This window comes from Polypterus senegalus, chromosome 4, assembly GCF_016835505.1.
Source record: "Polypterus senegalus isolate Bchr_013 chromosome 4, ASM1683550v1, whole genome shotgun sequence".
NCBI lineage: Eukaryota > Metazoa > Chordata > Cladistia > Polypteriformes > Polypteridae > Polypterus > Polypterus senegalus.
Genome location: NC_053157.1, coordinates 4188755 through 4206521, shown reverse-complemented (window position 1 = coordinate 4206521; position 17767 = coordinate 4188755).

Below are 17767 nucleotides of genomic sequence, written 5' to 3'. Positions count from 1 at the left end.
CACTTAATCGCCAAGGCTTCTCGCTCCACCACAGCATACTTGGTCTCCCGGTCCAGCAGTTTCCGGCTAAGGTACATAACAGGGTGTTCAGCACCATCAACGCACTGGCTCAGCACGGCACCCAATCCTGTGGCCGATGCGTCGGTCTGGAGGATGAAAGGAATAGAGAATCAGGAGATCTTAAAACAGGTGCTGACGTAAGGGCCAATTTTAAGTCACTGAATGCTTTATCCACCGAATCATCCCATACCACTTTTAAAGGTGCTCGTTTCTTTGTTAAATTAGATAAGGGCGGAGCAATTTCCGAGAAATGCGGAACAAAACGGCGATAATAACCCGCCAATCCCAAAAATGTTTGTACCTGCTGCTTATTTATCGGACGGGGCCAATTCAAAATGGCATCAATTTTAGAGCATTGTGGTTTAACAACACCCCCTCCTACTAGGTAGCCTAAATATTTGGCTTCTCTCAACCCAAAAAAACATTTCTTTGGATTAATACGAAGACCTGCTGACGCTAGCTTGGAGAGTATTGTTTTAACCTGCCATACATGATCCTTCCACGTGCTGGAATAAATGACAACATCATCTAGGTAGGCAGCACTATATGAATTGTGGGGCCATAGCAGTGTGTCTACCAGACGTTGGAAGGTAGCTGGTGCCCCATGAAAGCCAAAAGGAAGGACCCTGTATTGCCAATGTCCACTGGGTGTACTAAAAGCGTTTTTTTCTTTGGCAGAGTCCGTTAAGGGAATTTGCCAATACCCTTTTGTCATGTCAAGAGTAGTTAGGAATCGTGCGTTCCCTAAACGATGAAGTAAATCATCCACCCGCGGCATGGGATACGCATCAAATTTAGAGACCTCATTAAGTCGTCGAAAGTCATTACAGAACCTCCACGACCCATCAGGTTTAGAAACTAAGACAATTGGACTAGACCAAGGGCTATAACTTTCCTCAATAACCCCCAGTTCTAGCATCCGTCTAATTTCCAACTCTACTTCCGCTTTCTTTGCCTCCGGGAGCCTATAAGGTCTTTCTCTGACAATCACTCCAGGGTTAGTAATAATGTCGTGAACAATCAACGCAGTACGTCCAGGTATCTCGTCTACAACTTTGGGGACAGACAAGATAGCCGCCTCGAGATCTTGTCGTTGTTCAGATGTCAATTCGGGACAAAATTAAGGTGGGCACATGACATAAAAAGAGAACGAGGCTGATTGGACGAGGGATCAGGTTCCCTGTCCTTCCATGGTTTCAGCAAATTAATATGATACAGTCGTTCACTCGGTCGACGATTAGGTTGTTTAACCAAATAATCAACGAGTCCTTTTCTCTCCTTAATTTCATAAGGGCCTTGCCAATGTGCTAACAACTTTGAATGAGAAGTTGGGACGAGTACCATCACACGATCACCCGGGACCAATTCCCGAATGGTGGTGTTTCGGTTATAATAACGGGACTGCGCTGCTTGTGCTTTTTCCAAATTTTCTTTTAGAATAGGCCTGATTTTCTCTAGTCTATCGCGTAATTGCCGATATATTCAAGAATATTTGAAGTAGGGAAGACCTCCTCTTCCCATCCTTCTTTTAGCATGTCCAAAAGTCCTTTGGGTTGTCTTCCATATAACAATTCAAAAGGAGAAAACCAGTAGAGGTCTGAGGGACTTCCGATAAGCAAACAAAACGAAAGGAAGCAACTGATCCCAGTTTTTTCCATCCTCGTTAACTACCTTACATAACATCTGTTTTAAAGTTTGATTGAAACGCTCCACCAACCCGTCAGTTTGGGGATGATAGACAGACGTTTTCAGATGTTTTATTCGGAGTAATTTGGCTACTTCCCTGAATGTCTCCGAAGTGAAAGGAGTCCCTTGGTCCGTTAAAACCTCTTTGGGGATACCAACACGAGCGAATATCCCTACTAATTCCCGTGCGATGTTTTTTGTATTGGCTGAGCGCAACGGAACAGCTTCCGGAAAACGAGTGGCATAATCTACTAGTACCAAAATATATTTAAAGCCTTTTAACGAGGGCTCCAGTGGTCCTACGAGATCGACTCCGACTCGTTCAAAAGGGATATCAATAAGGGGAAGAGGAATGAAAGAGGAGCTCGAGTCCTTCTTAGAATCTGGCAAAGTTGACACTCTGGACAGGAAGTGCAAAATCGCCGGACCTCCTCATTAATTCCTGGCCAATAGAATCGGAGTTTTATTCTCTCCAACGTTTTTTCGGAGCCTAAGTGGGCTCCTAGAAGGTGAGCATGCGCTAATTCACACACCTTTTGCCAAAAAGTGCGTGGAATTAACAACAATTCTCCCTCGTGTTCTGCCACTCTATATAATAATTTGTTTTTAAATACAAAGAACGGCATCGGTGGCATGGGATCTAGGGTTGTATAACCCTCGGTAGATACTACTGCATTCCTAATAAATTTTAAGGAATCATCGTTCCATTGTTCTCGTTTAAAAGATGATGGTGTTAATAGGAATTGGGCAGTTAAGTCTTGTATTGGGTCCTGTGCGACCTTAAAAGGCGGGGCTTCTGTCGCCACGTCCTCCATGTTAACTGTACTAGTTCCCGCAGAGATCGATGGGACATCGATTTCTTCACATGGCGTGGAGGCAGTTGGAGCAGTATTCTCCATCATTAAGCCTAAATATTTCTTAGGTACAGTTACGTTATTACCGCTGGTAATTTTATTCCAGTCTCTTCCTAGTATAACTGGAAAAGGGGGATCCGGTAATACAGCCATGGCCATGCTCATTAGATTATGATTCACCGAAATCACACATCTGGCAGTTTTATAATATCGGATATCCCCATGAATACATTTTAGACTAGTTTTTATCCTAGTCCACTGTTGCGGTAAAACGAAACGGGCAGCAACAATGGAAATGTTACTCCCGAAATCAAACATTGCTTTTACCTTCCTGCCATTTATAATAACTGCACCTGTATATGGAAGAGATAAAGGATTAGTCACTGTGGCACAATACCTTTCTCCCCTTACTTAATGAGCAATCCACGGGCTCGATGGGACAGTTGGGGGACAGATGTCCAATCTCCCCACACTTGAAACAGCGGGGAAGACTAGCAAATCTGTCCCGTTTATGGACGGCAGGCTCGGGAGCTTGTCGGATGGGCTCAGGAGCTGCCCCACGTGCCTGTTGGGTTCGGCGCGAGAACCGTTCTGATCGCCCTGATTTACAAGCCGCCCAGTGGCGCTCCGTGATTTGGATTAGGGTGTCCATATCTTGGAAATTGTGTTTCCGGACTTGCTGGGCGATGTTTTCAGGGAGGGCATGCACAAAAGTCTCACACGCTAATAGTTCGGCCATCTTGTGCGAATTATTAATGTCGGGCCGTAGCCAGCGACATACTTATCCCCATGCATCAAAGCCCTGGGTTCTGATCGGTCTCTCTGGATCGAATTGTCACTCCCTCCATTCTCTCGCCTGCTGTTCCGGGGATACGCCGTAGCGCTTGAACACCTCTGCTTTCAGAGCGTCATAATTAGCGGCCTGCTCCTCAGTTAGATCATAGTAGGCCCCCTGCGCCGTTCCCTTCAGGTAGGGAGCCAGTTGGTACGCCCATTCCGACCTCGGCCATGTGTTCCGCTTAGCGGTACGCTCAAAAATCAAAAAATATGTTTCAATGTCGTCTTTCTCCGTCAGTGTAGTTAGTGTAATAGGCGGTGACCGAGCGACCTCCGTCCGTACTCCTGCAGCAGCACGAGCGTTGGCCTCTGCTACTTGGGTCCTCGTCTCCCCCATCTGTAATTTCAAGGTCTGTAAATCGCCCATGATGGTATTTAGGACGGTGTTCAGGTCCTGTTCCTCTGACATCTTGCAAAAATAGACGAAAAACAATCCTAGCCGACTACGCCAATTGTGGAGATTGTTCTAGTCCAAAATAAATCTTCACAAACAAAAACAAAGTTTTGGGGACCGTCCCCGTATATTGTCATCCAGACAAATAAAGAAATAAATGATTCAGAGTCTTAATCAAACAATGAACAGTTTACTTTCAGAAAAATGGCAGATTTATAGTGAAAAGGATGATGGGACAGGAAATTGTTGGCATGAAGTGATGTTGTAACAGGAACCGGAACCAACATCATAATGATGAGACGGAAGTAAGGTGTTTTGATGGAGCCGGAAGTGACGTCATCGGGTTGGCCGGAAGTGACGTCATCGCGGCCATTTTGGAACCCAGAAGTGGAGGAATTATTTTTCTTCAGGTTTTCTGTTGATCAAAAGAGATTAAGGCAAGTACCACGTGACAACCCTCTATCTCGCGATGTTTCACTCACCTTTAGTCTCTTTGACTGCCTCCTAATCGCACATGTGTGACAATGTGTTGTTCGCCTTATCAGCCTCTATATGTTGATTTAATGTCTCAGTGTATTTTTTAGTTCTTTTGTGTGTGTGTGTGTGTTTTATTTTAACATGTTTGTGTGTATTATGGATTTTAAAAGCACTCTTTCCTTTTTGCTCTTTTGGATTACAGTAAAATAATTATTCAGTTTAACATCTGCAGCTGGCCTGAAGCAGAAGAAGGCCATTATACTCCATTATCTCAACATTCTGGTTTTACAATATGGAGACAGATTTTGTCAAAGTTTTACTATACCGACAACATCTTCATTAGACATGGTCAGTAGTTATTGTTATTATTATTAGTAGTAACAGTCAATGTGAGCCTAACACCAATCTCTGCTAAAGTAGCCTGTATTTCACAGAGGTGAAGTGCTCTTGGTAACTTTTCCTATTATTCTGCATGTCAGATAATATGTAAAGAATGAGTCTCAAAACAAAGGATGCTTAGGAACAACGATTGGAGAACATATTTGGGGGCAGCAAGGTAAACAGGGTAAACCCAAAAAATGGGTGTTACACAAGTGAGAATGCTGTTAAAATGCAATTATTCGTTAACTTTAAATTACTTTTTCATCTAATCTGAATATAAGCACTGTGATTTGGGGTATAACATTGTTCGTGGTGGATGCTTCCCTAGCCATTTCACCATGCAGCTAGAATGGGAATTTGCACTTCCAAATATGATGTTATGTTCTTGTCCTGGAAAAGAGTGGCTTGGGCCATACTGTTAAGGACTGAACAATACCTTGGGGACTTCTTTGTGAAGAAGAGAAACGTTGCTAATGAGTAGTCGGAGCCAAGATCACTGATAAAAGTTTTGATTTAATCAGTCATGCAATCTACATTCCTATGGTAAAGAGGAAAAAAAAATTGGGCCATAATTGAGAGTGCTGGTCAGGTTTTTTGGGTTCACCCTTTGTGAGTGGCAAATGAGCTTGGCAGTATGCAAGAGCAGAACCACTTGTTCTGTGCATTAAAAGGAACAATAGGAGGTGTACAAGACAAGGGCCACTAGGATAAGATCCAGAGGCTGATGAAGGACATCATGAAGGGATTATATCTCTAAGATAGTCTGGAAGTGCTGGGAAATTCTACAGGAACAAGTGGGAAAGTTGCAAAAGATACTGTAATCTGTTTACACCAGCTCAGTGCTGCTACTACGACCAACAGCAGGATAAGCAAAGGTAAAATGATGACGATATTCAGCATACAATTTCGAAGATGTCATTCTTCTTGTCTGTGAGCCGTAGAAAATTAGGAACAATTTAGTTTTATTACATTTTGGGGTGACAAAGTGGTTAGTACTACTGTCTGTCAAATGTTGTGTTATGGGTTCAAATCCTATGCATAGACACTGCCTTATGTGTGTGAAAACATAAGCAGTGGTTAAGACAGACTGATGCCCTATCCAAGACAGCTTCCGCTTTGTAAAAGTTACTGTTGGCTAAGGTACTGCTGCTTTAATGAAACTGGATTAAGTGTCTTGTCACAAGAGCAGAATACAGTCAAATTCATACTTGCATATCAAATCAACATGTAACATATCTTGTGCCATTATCAGTGCATGTAACTATTGTGGCAGATTCCTGGGGTCCTTACCTGGCCAGGATGCCTGGAAGGACCGGAAGGAGGCATGTATAGCTTCCGTGCTACGAGAGTGCAACTGCCCTGGATTAAGAGAGGACCACGGGAGAAGAGGGAAAAGCAATTAACCCGTTGGGACCTGTGGTCACCGCCAGGGGGTGCCTTAAGCCTTGTGGAACCTGGGAATAGTTACTTCCGCCACACTCGGCAAGATGGCGGAGGAACCTACCAGGGACGCCCAGAGTGCTTCTGGCGCAAAGGGAAGCACTTCCGCCACACCAGGAGGTGCTGCCGGAAGGACGTCACCAGCCACTTGGAGCACATCCGGGCGGGAATAAAAGGGGCCGCCTTAACAGTCAGGGAGCTTGAGTTGGGAGTGGGAGCAGGACAAAGCTCCCAGGAGGAGACAGGCAGCCAAGGACTGAGAGAGAGAAGCCCTTATAGTGGTGATATTTGCTGTGCGCATTGTGTGTGGTGTTCGAGACTGTGAACCTGTCTTTATTAGATAATTAATAAATGTGTGAATTTTATAAAGATGTGGTTTCCGACTAGTGGTGTCCGGGCAAGTCTCACACTATTTAAACATGGACTCCACCATAAAACTTCTGGATTCCTTCTTAAAGAAAGGCAATTTGTTGAAAAAGTAGTCTAAACATATTCCTGGATGCCCAGTGGCCATTTCAAAACTTTGAAATTTTTTCTACTCTGTTATCTTCTGTTGTTATTGATAAGGGGTATTCCAGCTCACAACTACAATATCTATACTAATAAAAGGCAAAGCCCTCACTGACTGACTGACTGTCTCACTGACTCATCACTAATTCTCCAACTTCCCGTATAGGTAGAAGGCTGAAATTTGGCAGGCTCATTCCTTACAGCTTCTTTACAAAAGTTGGGCAGGTTTCATTTCGAAATTCTACGCGTAATGATCATAACTGGGAGTTATTTTTCTGCATATACTGTAATGGAGTTGAGCTCGAAAGCCGTGGGGAGCGGAGTTTCATGTGAAATCATCACGCCTCCCACGTAATCACGCAGTACGTAGAAAACCAGGAAGAGCTCCAAAAACCGCTGAAGAAAACATACATTATATAATTAAGAAGGCAGCAAAACAATTAGAAGCGAGCGAGTGACATATAAAACAATATTCAGAGGCTCACGTGAACTGACGCAGTGCGCAGACAAAAGTTACAAAGAGTGCCGAACAAAAACCGAATTACACTGCTACGCTCAAATAGACAAACCACACGCCGTAGCGCAATAGTAGAGGCTTCGCCTCTAGCGCCGGCGTCCGAGGTTCGATTCCCGAGAGGGGATGCACTGAGTATGTACGCACACTTCCCGATTTATTTTAGCCTCGCATCCCCTTGGTTTGAGACGTATGAAAAAATATGCGGTTAACGCAGAAAGACAGATCACCAATTGAAGCTTTATGAATAATGGATACTTTATTCGCGATCAACGATTGTTTTGGTAAAGCCATACTCAGTGTATTCATTAGATGAACGGTAAAAAAGTAAGAGCGAGGGAGGGTAACTTATTGAGGCACGCAGGCAAAACCACAATAGCACGCAGGCTCGATGTACTGTAGTGCGCGTCAACTCGATCTGAATTGCGCAATCACATTTGAAAAAATATATCTTTTCAAGTTCTATTTAGTCCATATGTGTCAAACTCAAGGCCCGCAGGCCACATCCGGCCCGGGTGTAATTATATCTGGCCCGAGATCATTTTATATATTATTGTTATTAATGGCCCGGGGATATGAAGCGCTGGTAACACAATAAACTACAGATCCCATAATGCAGCGCTTTGGCTGCCTTGCCAAACACTTACTGCGTTAATCAAGTCTAGCTTATGATGCTGCAAGTTATTGCAAAGCTAGCCCACACGATGCCGAAGAGAAAAAGTGATTCTGAACATAGAGCCTTTAAAAACCGATGGGAGGCTGAGTATATGTTTACTGACATTGCCGGTAAACCCATGTGTCTCATTTGTGGAGCTAATGTTGTTGTAATTACAGAATTTAATCTAAGACGGCACTATGAGACAAAACATCAAGATAACCTGAAACACCTGAATGCAATGCACAAGATACAGAAAGCAGAAGAGTTAAAGAAGAATCTGACACTTCAGCAGACGTTTTTAACCGTGCAAAATCACAAAGTGATTTCAAGTGAAGCTACTTTTACGGGAGACACAAATGCACCAGTGCAACTTGCCCCACTTTCCCTGTTGCCAAGTAATGTTGAACCAAGTCGGCACAACGGTGTTCCCAAATGCACATTTTGCTGATAAACTGAGCGCACTGCACACTGAGTTCGCACAGCGCTTTGGTGACTTTGAAGAACAAAAAAAGAATTTTGAGTTGTTCCGCAACCCATTTGCCGTCGATGTGGAAACTGCACCTGTGCAGATTCAGATGGAGGTGATTGAGCTGCAGTGTAATGGCACACTGAAGGCAAAGTACGATACTGCACGGCCCGCAGAGTTTATCCACTCCATTCCCGCAAAAATGCTCCAGCTCCATCTACATGCGGCTCGAACCTTGTGCATGTTTGGTAGCACATATCTGTGTGAGAAGCTCTTCTCAGTGATGAAGACTAACAAAACAGCACACAGGAGTCGCCTCACTAATGAGCACCTGCAATCCATCCTGAGAATCTCCACAACACAGAACTTCACACCAAACAGAAACGAACTTGTGGCCAAAAAAAGATGCCAGGCGTCCGCTCTGATAAAATGACATAAGAGCAAAGACAACTGAATGATTTGATTTGTTATTGCTGAAAAGAACACATTTTATTTATATTTCCAGGTTTTGTTATGCACCATGTTCATATCTGAATTTGTATAATTTTGACAGGATATATTTTTATGGAGAGCAAAATCTTTTGGATATTTAAAATTTAAGTTTATTTTTTATATAAAATTACATAAGAGTAAAGAAATTTGAATGTTTGTTCTTTAACCTTTACTTTATTTCTAACTTGTATAATTTAGACAGGATATATTTTTATGGAGAGCAAAATATTATAAGTTATTTAAGGTTTGAGTTGATTTATTCCGGAATAATATTCTGTCGACTAAATAAGAATTCCTTCTATTTAAAATTTAAATAGAACTTTAACAGATACGATAGTTCATAATATCCACGCAGACTTGCACGTAAGAGCGGGAGTCATCCGTTTTAACAAACAGCGTATTGCACTGATACAAAATAGCCTGCCCATTTAATTATTTAGGAATGGATAAATAAAGATTTTGTACAAATAATGCTTTTCATTTTTCTTCCTTCATGGATTCTGGCACCCCCAGCAACAGTTGCTCGCACCTCAAAGACTGTGTATATACATATACTAGCAGAATACCTGCGCTTCGCAGCGGAGAAGTAGTGTGTTAAAGAAGTTATGAAAAAAGAAAAGGAAACATTTTAAAAATAACGTAAGATGATTGTTAATGTAATTGTTTTGTCACTGATATGAGTGTTGCTGTCATATATATATAGACACAGACACACACACATACACAGACACACACACATACATATATACAGTATATATACATATATATGCATATATATACATATACATATATATATACACATATACACATATATACATATGCATATATAGCAAAATACCCGCTCTTTGCAGCAGAGAAGTAGTGTGTTAAAGAAGTAATAAAAAAGAAAAGGAACCATTTTAATAATAATGTAACATGATTGACAATGTAATTGTTTTGTCATTGTCATGAGTATTGCTGGCATATCTATACTAATAAAAGGCAAAGCCCTCACTCACTCACTCACTGACTCACTGACTCATCACTAATTCTCCAACTTCCCGTGTGGGTGGAAGGCTGAAATTTGGCAGGTTCATTCCTTACAGCTTCCTTACAAAAGTTGGGCAGGTTTTATATCGAAATTCTACGCGTAATGGTCATAACTGGAAGCAGTTTTTCTCCATTTACTGTAATGGAGATGAGCTTCAACGCCGGGGGGGGAGTTTCGTGTGACATCATCACGCCTCCCGTAATCACGCAATACATAGAAAACCAGGAAGACCTCAAAAAAGCGCTCAAGAAAACATGCATTATATAATTGAGAAGGCAGCGAAACAATAAGAAGCGAGCGAGTGACATATACAGCCATATTCATGAGTTCTGCTACTTCGGAAACAAAGCACGATGTAAACCTACACTTTAAATTAAGTTCATAGACAGGCTGCCGCTGGCGTTTGTAATTTAGTGCCTGCCCATATAAGGCCGTCCGTCAGCGGCAATCCAATAGCAAACTGCCACGGGTAAATATTCACGGGTGAAGGACTGTGCTTATAGAGAGGAAGATGAGATGGTCAGGGTGGTGTTTGACACAAACTCAGCGAAACTGCGAGAGAAAGTTTTAAGTGCCAGGACTAAGGTAACATTAAATAAAGCTATAGACATAGCACGAGATGGCACCAGCACAGCTGGGAACCTTCGATGCATGTACACCGAGTGGCTCACGTGAACTGATGCAGTTCACAGATAAAAAGCAGCAGTTCCAAAGAAAGCTGAACAAAAACCGAATTACACAATTGAAAAGGCAGCAAAAAATATGAAGCGTCTGATAAGCATATTCATAAATGCAGCTACTGTGGAAACAAAGCACACGGTGGAAAAAGTCAATGTCCCGCTAAAGGAAGACAGTGTAAAAAACCCGTGCATGCAGTGTGTCAGGTCTCAGATAAAGAAGAAGACGAGCTGTTTATTGATGCAGTAAGAAGCGAATCGATGAATGAAACCTGTCATCTTTACAACGATTGACAAACACGGAATGTAACTTGAACACAACACATCCTACAAATACGAACCTGATTGAAAGAAATAATGATAATCAAATCCTTGATGACAGCAACACTCAGTAACACTCACAAAACAAATACTGTATATTGACAGTCATGTTACGTTATTTTTAAAATGTTCCCTTTTCTTTTTCTACCTTTTTTAACACACTACTTCTCCGCTGCGATACGGGTATATATATATGTATATATATATATCCGCTCTACATACTCGAATAATGGATACTTTATTCGCCATCAATGATTGTTTTGGTAAAGCCATACTCAGTGTATTCATTAGATGAGCGGTAAAAAGTAAGAGCGAGGGAGGATGACTCATTGAGGCATGCAGGCTGTAGTGCGCGTCAACTCTATCTGAATTGCGATCACATTTGAAAAAATATATCTTTTCAAGTTCTATTTAGTCCATATGTGTCAAACTCAAGGGCCGCGTGTAATTATATCCGGCCCGCGAGATCATTTTATATACTGTATTATTGTTATTAATGGCCCGGGTATATGAAGCGCTGGTAACACAATAAACTACAGATAATAATGCAGCGCTTCAGCTGCCTTGCCGAACACTTACAAGTTATTGCGAAGCTATAGTTATTGCGCACTGAGTTTGCACGGCGCTTTGGTGACTTTGAAGAACAAAAAGTCCGTCTACATGCGGCTCGAACCTTGTGCATGTTTGGTAGCACATATCTGTGTGAGAAGCTCTTCTCAGTGATAAAGACTAACAAAACAGCACACAGGAGTCGCCTCACTGATGACCACCTGCAATCCATCCTGAGAATCTCCACAACACAGAACTTCACACCAAACAGAAACGAACAGAAACGATATATATATATATATGTATATATGTGTATATGCATAGATATGTATATATATATATGTTTATGTGTGTGTGTGTAAATATATATATATGACAACAACACTCATCACTCACAACAGTGACAAAACAATTACATTGACAATCAGGTTACGTTATTTTCAAAATGTTTCCTTTTCTTTTTCATTGCTTCTTTAACACACTACTTCTCCGCTGCTGAAGCGCGGGTATTTTGCTAGTATATATATATATATATATATGTACACACATATCTACATATATACAGACACACATTTACATACACCTACACTTTTTCACACAGGGCCATGTAGGTTTGGATTTTTTTTCTCCCTAAATAATAAAAACCATCATTTAAAAACTGCATTTTGTGTTCACTTGTGCTATATTTGACTAATGGTTAAATGTGTTTGATGATCAGAAACATTTTGTGTGACAAACATGCAAAAGAATAAGAAATAAGGAAGGGGGCAAATAGTTTTTTCACCCACTGTATATCAATTACATATTACATATCAATTACATACAAATAAATCAATTACATTGACAATCATGTTACGTTATTTTCAAAATGTTTCCTTTTCTTTTTCATTGCTTCTTTAACACACTACTTCTCTGCTGCGAAGCGCGGGTATTTTGCTAGTAATGGTATAAAAGGCTAAAGAAAGGAATGCCTTGAAAAACATTTTATGAATACACTGTATATTAATACTTCATATAATCTAAAGCTGCAGAAATCCCAGTCAAAAGTTGTTGGAAGTTTTATCATTCAGATTTTTATGCTTTTCAGCCAAAATGTCGTATCTGTGTAATCTTACCTGTTGTAGTTTACATGCTAATAATCCAGTGGTAAGAACTATAGCATACTTTTTGGATTTATAATTTGTGTTAAATACAAGAGTCAACTAAACAGAAACAAATAATGGAACAAAAGTATAAGTATTATTAACAAGTCTATGGTATCTTAGCAACATTGGATGAAAGTTACAAGTCCACACTGGACAGGGTGCCAGTCAATCACTTGATATACACACACACACAGTGGGGAGACATCCAATGCAATTTACTCAACTGCTCCTTCTGAATGGCATTCACTCACCTCTTGTTTCACTTTTTCATTTTCAAGCTAAAAGAAAAAACAAAACTTTGTAAATGTTTATCCTTTATAAAATGAAACATTGTGTATATTATTAAAACAGAAAACCCTATGTTGATGTAGAATTTAAAAGTTAGTTAGTTGGCTCTGAACAAGCAGACAAAATTAATCTTTATCTTCACAAGTTCTTAAGTTTCACTTTGGGACTGTTATATTGTTTTGCATCAATGCTTGTTGACATCTAACCACTAGCCTCCTTCTTGGTACATTCTGACACTGACTGCTTTCTTCCGTCGAGATGGTAAAATATTGAGTAAGCATTACAGGCACACAAACTGCAACATGAATATACTGAACATCTTGATATTCACAATTTCTACAATGATCTAATGATTCAGAATGTGTTTGTGTTTGGTTGTTTTTCTCGTGTGTGTTTTTACTGTTCTCCTACCTGTTTGAACTTCACTAAAACAATTTACATGCAAATATTGCAGTAATGACAAATAGTTATGGCTTTTACCATTTGAATTTGCAGTTCATGCAATTCCTTAAGGGGAAAAAAGTGTAAAGTCTGTAAAAAAAAAAAAAAGTGACTTTTCATGATTTATATGCAGTGTTATCAATTTGCCTACTTATAGGGTTTTGCACTACAGAACTCATAAATCTGACTGCAAGATACGTGTTGTCATGCTTTTTAATTTTAGGTTTTCCAACTTCACCTGATTCTGATGTCTGTGTTACTACACTGTAGTTTTCTTTCAATTTCTATCAAAATTGTATCTTTGTTCTACTATTTTTTACTTCCTGCGGTTTTACTTGCTTAAAACTTTATTTTAAAAAAATGTGAAATATACACTGCACATGATTAAAATAGTGTCATACTAAAAGACGGAAAGAATTTATTTAAAATAAATACTGATTGAAATAATATTCTACTTCCCCATTGGGAAAATAATTTTAATTCAACCACATCAATTAAAAGTACAATGACAATTCTGTTTTGAAAGTATCCAGTGCTATTCTAGTTTCTTTCTTTCTTTGATATACCACTAGCTATTTATTATTATTGATATTATTATTGTTGATATTTTCTTTTAAGTTTGTCTCACATTTGCAAGAATTTCAGTATTTATGAGGTATCCTGACTTGTGCTAGTTTATTATGTACTGAAATGTATTCATCAAGGATAATTAACTTGGCAAAATATCAAATTCCATGGAACAGGATCAATTACACAGGGCACAGCTTACATATGTCCAATTAAAATGCAGTATGTACCCTAGCATTAAAATATCTCAAAAATAATACACAAAACGGTATATTGTACCCACAGAGCGTATGACAACTATACTAAGAGAATGGTTATGATATTCAAACCCTTACAACAGCACAATTCTCTTAATACTCAAACCAGGGTATAGCTGTAATACAAGCTAAATTAAACCTAACCCTAACCATAACTTGTCTCACCCAAAAAAAGTGCATAGTAGAAGGTGAAAGGATGGAGTCTATCCAAGAGATACAGGAAAGTACTAAGAGGTGCACCTTCCTTAATTCTCAGGCATAGAAAATGGGAAGACAGGCGGTGTCTTAAAATACCCTTGGAGAAGCACTTACGATAAATATTACAGACTGAAATTCTGTAATGCAATTATTGTTCAGAATGCCTTTTATTTGCAAAGCAGTGATTATAATCTCTTCCAATAACCGCTGTGCCCAAAATACTAGAAATATTAAATATCTTAAGCACTTCTTGGTGTCATATCTATTTTATACTGTAACATAAAGTTTGGAATCAACAGTTGAATTGGTCATCATTAAGTAGGTAGCCAGTCAGAGAAGTATTAATATCCTTAAAATAACACTATTTTGCACATGCTAATGATAACATGTAAATATACATGATACAGTGGAACCTCGGTTCACGACAATAATTTGTTCTAAAACTCTGGTCGTAACCCGATTTGGTCGTGAACCCAAGTAATTTCCCCCATAGAATTGTATGTAAATACAATTAATCCGTTCCAGACTGTACGAACTGTATGTAAATATAAATATTTTTTTATGTTTTTAAGCACAAATATAGTTAATCATACCATAGAATGCACAGCGTAATAGTAAACTAATTGTAAAAACATTGAATAACACTGAGAAAACCTTGAACAACAGAGAAAACTAACACTGCAATAGTTTGTGCTATAGCGCTACCAACCGCTCGCTAAAAACACTTTTTTTAATGAGTTTTAAGCTCAGGGAAAAAAATGAACATTTGAAAAATCCGTGATTTAATAAACCACCGCGAAAACTAACATTGCAACAATGCACACTACGAACCAATCGCTGTAAACAGAAGTGAAAACAAAAACAAGCCCAGTGCATTCTTTAACTGCCTTCTCTACCTTATGCTATTCTTGATAAATTTCAGTCGGGTTTTAGAACAAATCACAGCACAGAAACTGCACTTCGTTAAAGTAGTAAATGACTTGCGGGTAAATGCAGACAGAGGCCATTTATCTGTTCTCATCCTCTTAGATCTGAGTGCTGCATTTGACACCATTGATCACAACATTCTTAGAAATCGCCTTAGTCAATGGGTGGGCCTCTCTGGCACAGTCTTAAATTGGTTTGAATCCTACCTGACAGGGAGAAAATTTTTTGTTAGTTGTGGGAATTACAACTCGAAGACACATGATATCCGATATGGTGTTCCACAAGGCTCTATCCTGGGTCCGCTGCTCTTCTCAATCTACATGCTTCCGTTAGGTCAGATTATCTCAGGGCACAACGTGAGCTACCACAGCTATGCTGATGACACACAGCTGTACTTATCAATAGCTCCTGATGACCCTGATTCTATTGAATCACTAACAGAATGTCTGACTAGTATCTCAGAATGGATGAATAGTAATTTTCTCAAGTTAAATAAAGAGAAACTGAAATCTTAGTGATCAGCAATAATGGATACAATGAGGCTATTAGAAATAAACTGGATACATTAGGATTAAAAGTCAAGACGGAGGTAAAAAGCTTAGGGGTGATTGTTGACTGTAATCTGAATTTTAAATCACATATTAATCAGATCATTAGGACAGCATTTTTTCACTTAAGAAACATAAGTAAAGTTAGACCGCTTATATCACTGAAAGATGCTGAGAAATTAGTTCACGCGTTTGTTTTCAGTCGACTAGATTACTGCAACGCACTCCTCTCAGGACTACCCAAAAAAGACATAAATCGTTTGCAACTAGTGCAGAATGCAGCTGCTAGAATCCTAACTAGGAAAAGAAAATCTGAACACATTTCTCCAGTTTTAATGTCACTACACTGGTTACCTGTGTCATTCAGAATTGACTTTAAAATTCTGCTTATGGTTTATAAAGCCTTAAATAATCTCGCCCCATCTTATATATCGGAATGTCTGACACCTTATATTCCAAATCGTAACCTCAGATCCTCAAATGAGTGTCTCCTTAGAATTCCAAGAACAAAACTTAAAAGTGGTGAGGCGGCCTTCTGCTGCTATGCACCTAAAATCTGGAATAGCCTGCCAATAGGAATTCACCAGGCTGATACAGTAGAGCACTTTAAAACACTGCTGAAAACACATTACTTTAACATGGCTTTTCTATAACTTCATTTTAATCTTAATTTAACTTAATCCTGATACTCTGTATGTTCAATTTCCTCATAATAACTATTCATGGTGGCTCTAAAATCCATACTGACCCCTTCTCTCTTTTCTGTTTCTTTTTCCGGTTTCTTTGTGGTGGTGGCCTGCGCCACCACCACCTACTCAAAGCTTCATGATGCTCCAACAATGATGGACGGATTAAAAGGCAGAAGTCAACGTGACCATCATCATCATCAGGCCCTTCCGTGAGAACCCTAAATCCAAAGAGGACTGTTTCATTTATGTCAGGTAGAATGCCCAGAGGGGACTGGGTGGTCTTATGGTCTGGAATCCCTACAGATTTTATTTTTTCTCCAGCCGTCTGGAGTTTTTTTTGTTTCTGTCCCCTGGCCATTGAACCTTACTCTTATTCGATGTTAATTAATGTTGATTTATTTTGTTTTATAATTGTGTCTTTCATTTTTCTATTCTTTAATATGTAAAGCACTTTGAGCTACTGTTTGAATGAAAATGTGTTATATAAATAAATGTTGTTGTTGATGCGTCCAGCCCTCTCTCTCACTCGCCTGTGTGTGTCTCTCTCATGTGTGTCGCGCTTGCTCGCTCTTGCTCACTCTCTTGCTCGCTCGCTTGCTGCACAGGGAGAGACTGAACACGTACAAACTGAAAGGGAAATTGGCACCGAGTGTGTGGTCGTGAACAGATGAAAAAGTTTGGCGAACTTTCTGGTCGTAAACAGATTTGTACGTGTTCTGAGACATTCGTTAACCGAGGTTCCACTGTAGCCATAAGATACAGCATACTGTATCATTCAGGCTTAAAAATGTAATATTATGTCCACATAACAAACAATGAATCTTTAATAAATATGTTGGCATACTTACATTTACACAAATCAAAATATTGATACACTGATGTTTTTGCCTATATTTTAGTCTGACAGAGCTAACTAGGTATACTGGTAATAGAAAAGGCAAACTAGGAATAAAATTTAAAAAAACATAAAATATCTCTGTTATTAAAAATTATCCCTTCCTGTCTTGTCTATAGGTTTCTCCTCTCTTTGCATTTACAGATGGGCAATATTTAAATATTCAGTCAAAGTCATAGGTAAAACTAAGGCATCATATACATCTTTAAAACGATAAGTTGGCTGAAGCGAATGCGGCATCTGTGTGTGTGTATATCTATGGTACAGAGTGTCAAAATAAAATGACAGACGGATGCAAACATTGGAAATTTACATTATCTGTCACACAAAATCAGCAAAATCCCTGGCGTTTATAAGGTGGATGCCAAATACATTTGAATAACAAAAAATGACTACTTGGAACTTGGGAAGCAGGGGTGTCCAAACTACGGTCCATGGGCCAACTGCAGCCCATGGTACATTTTTA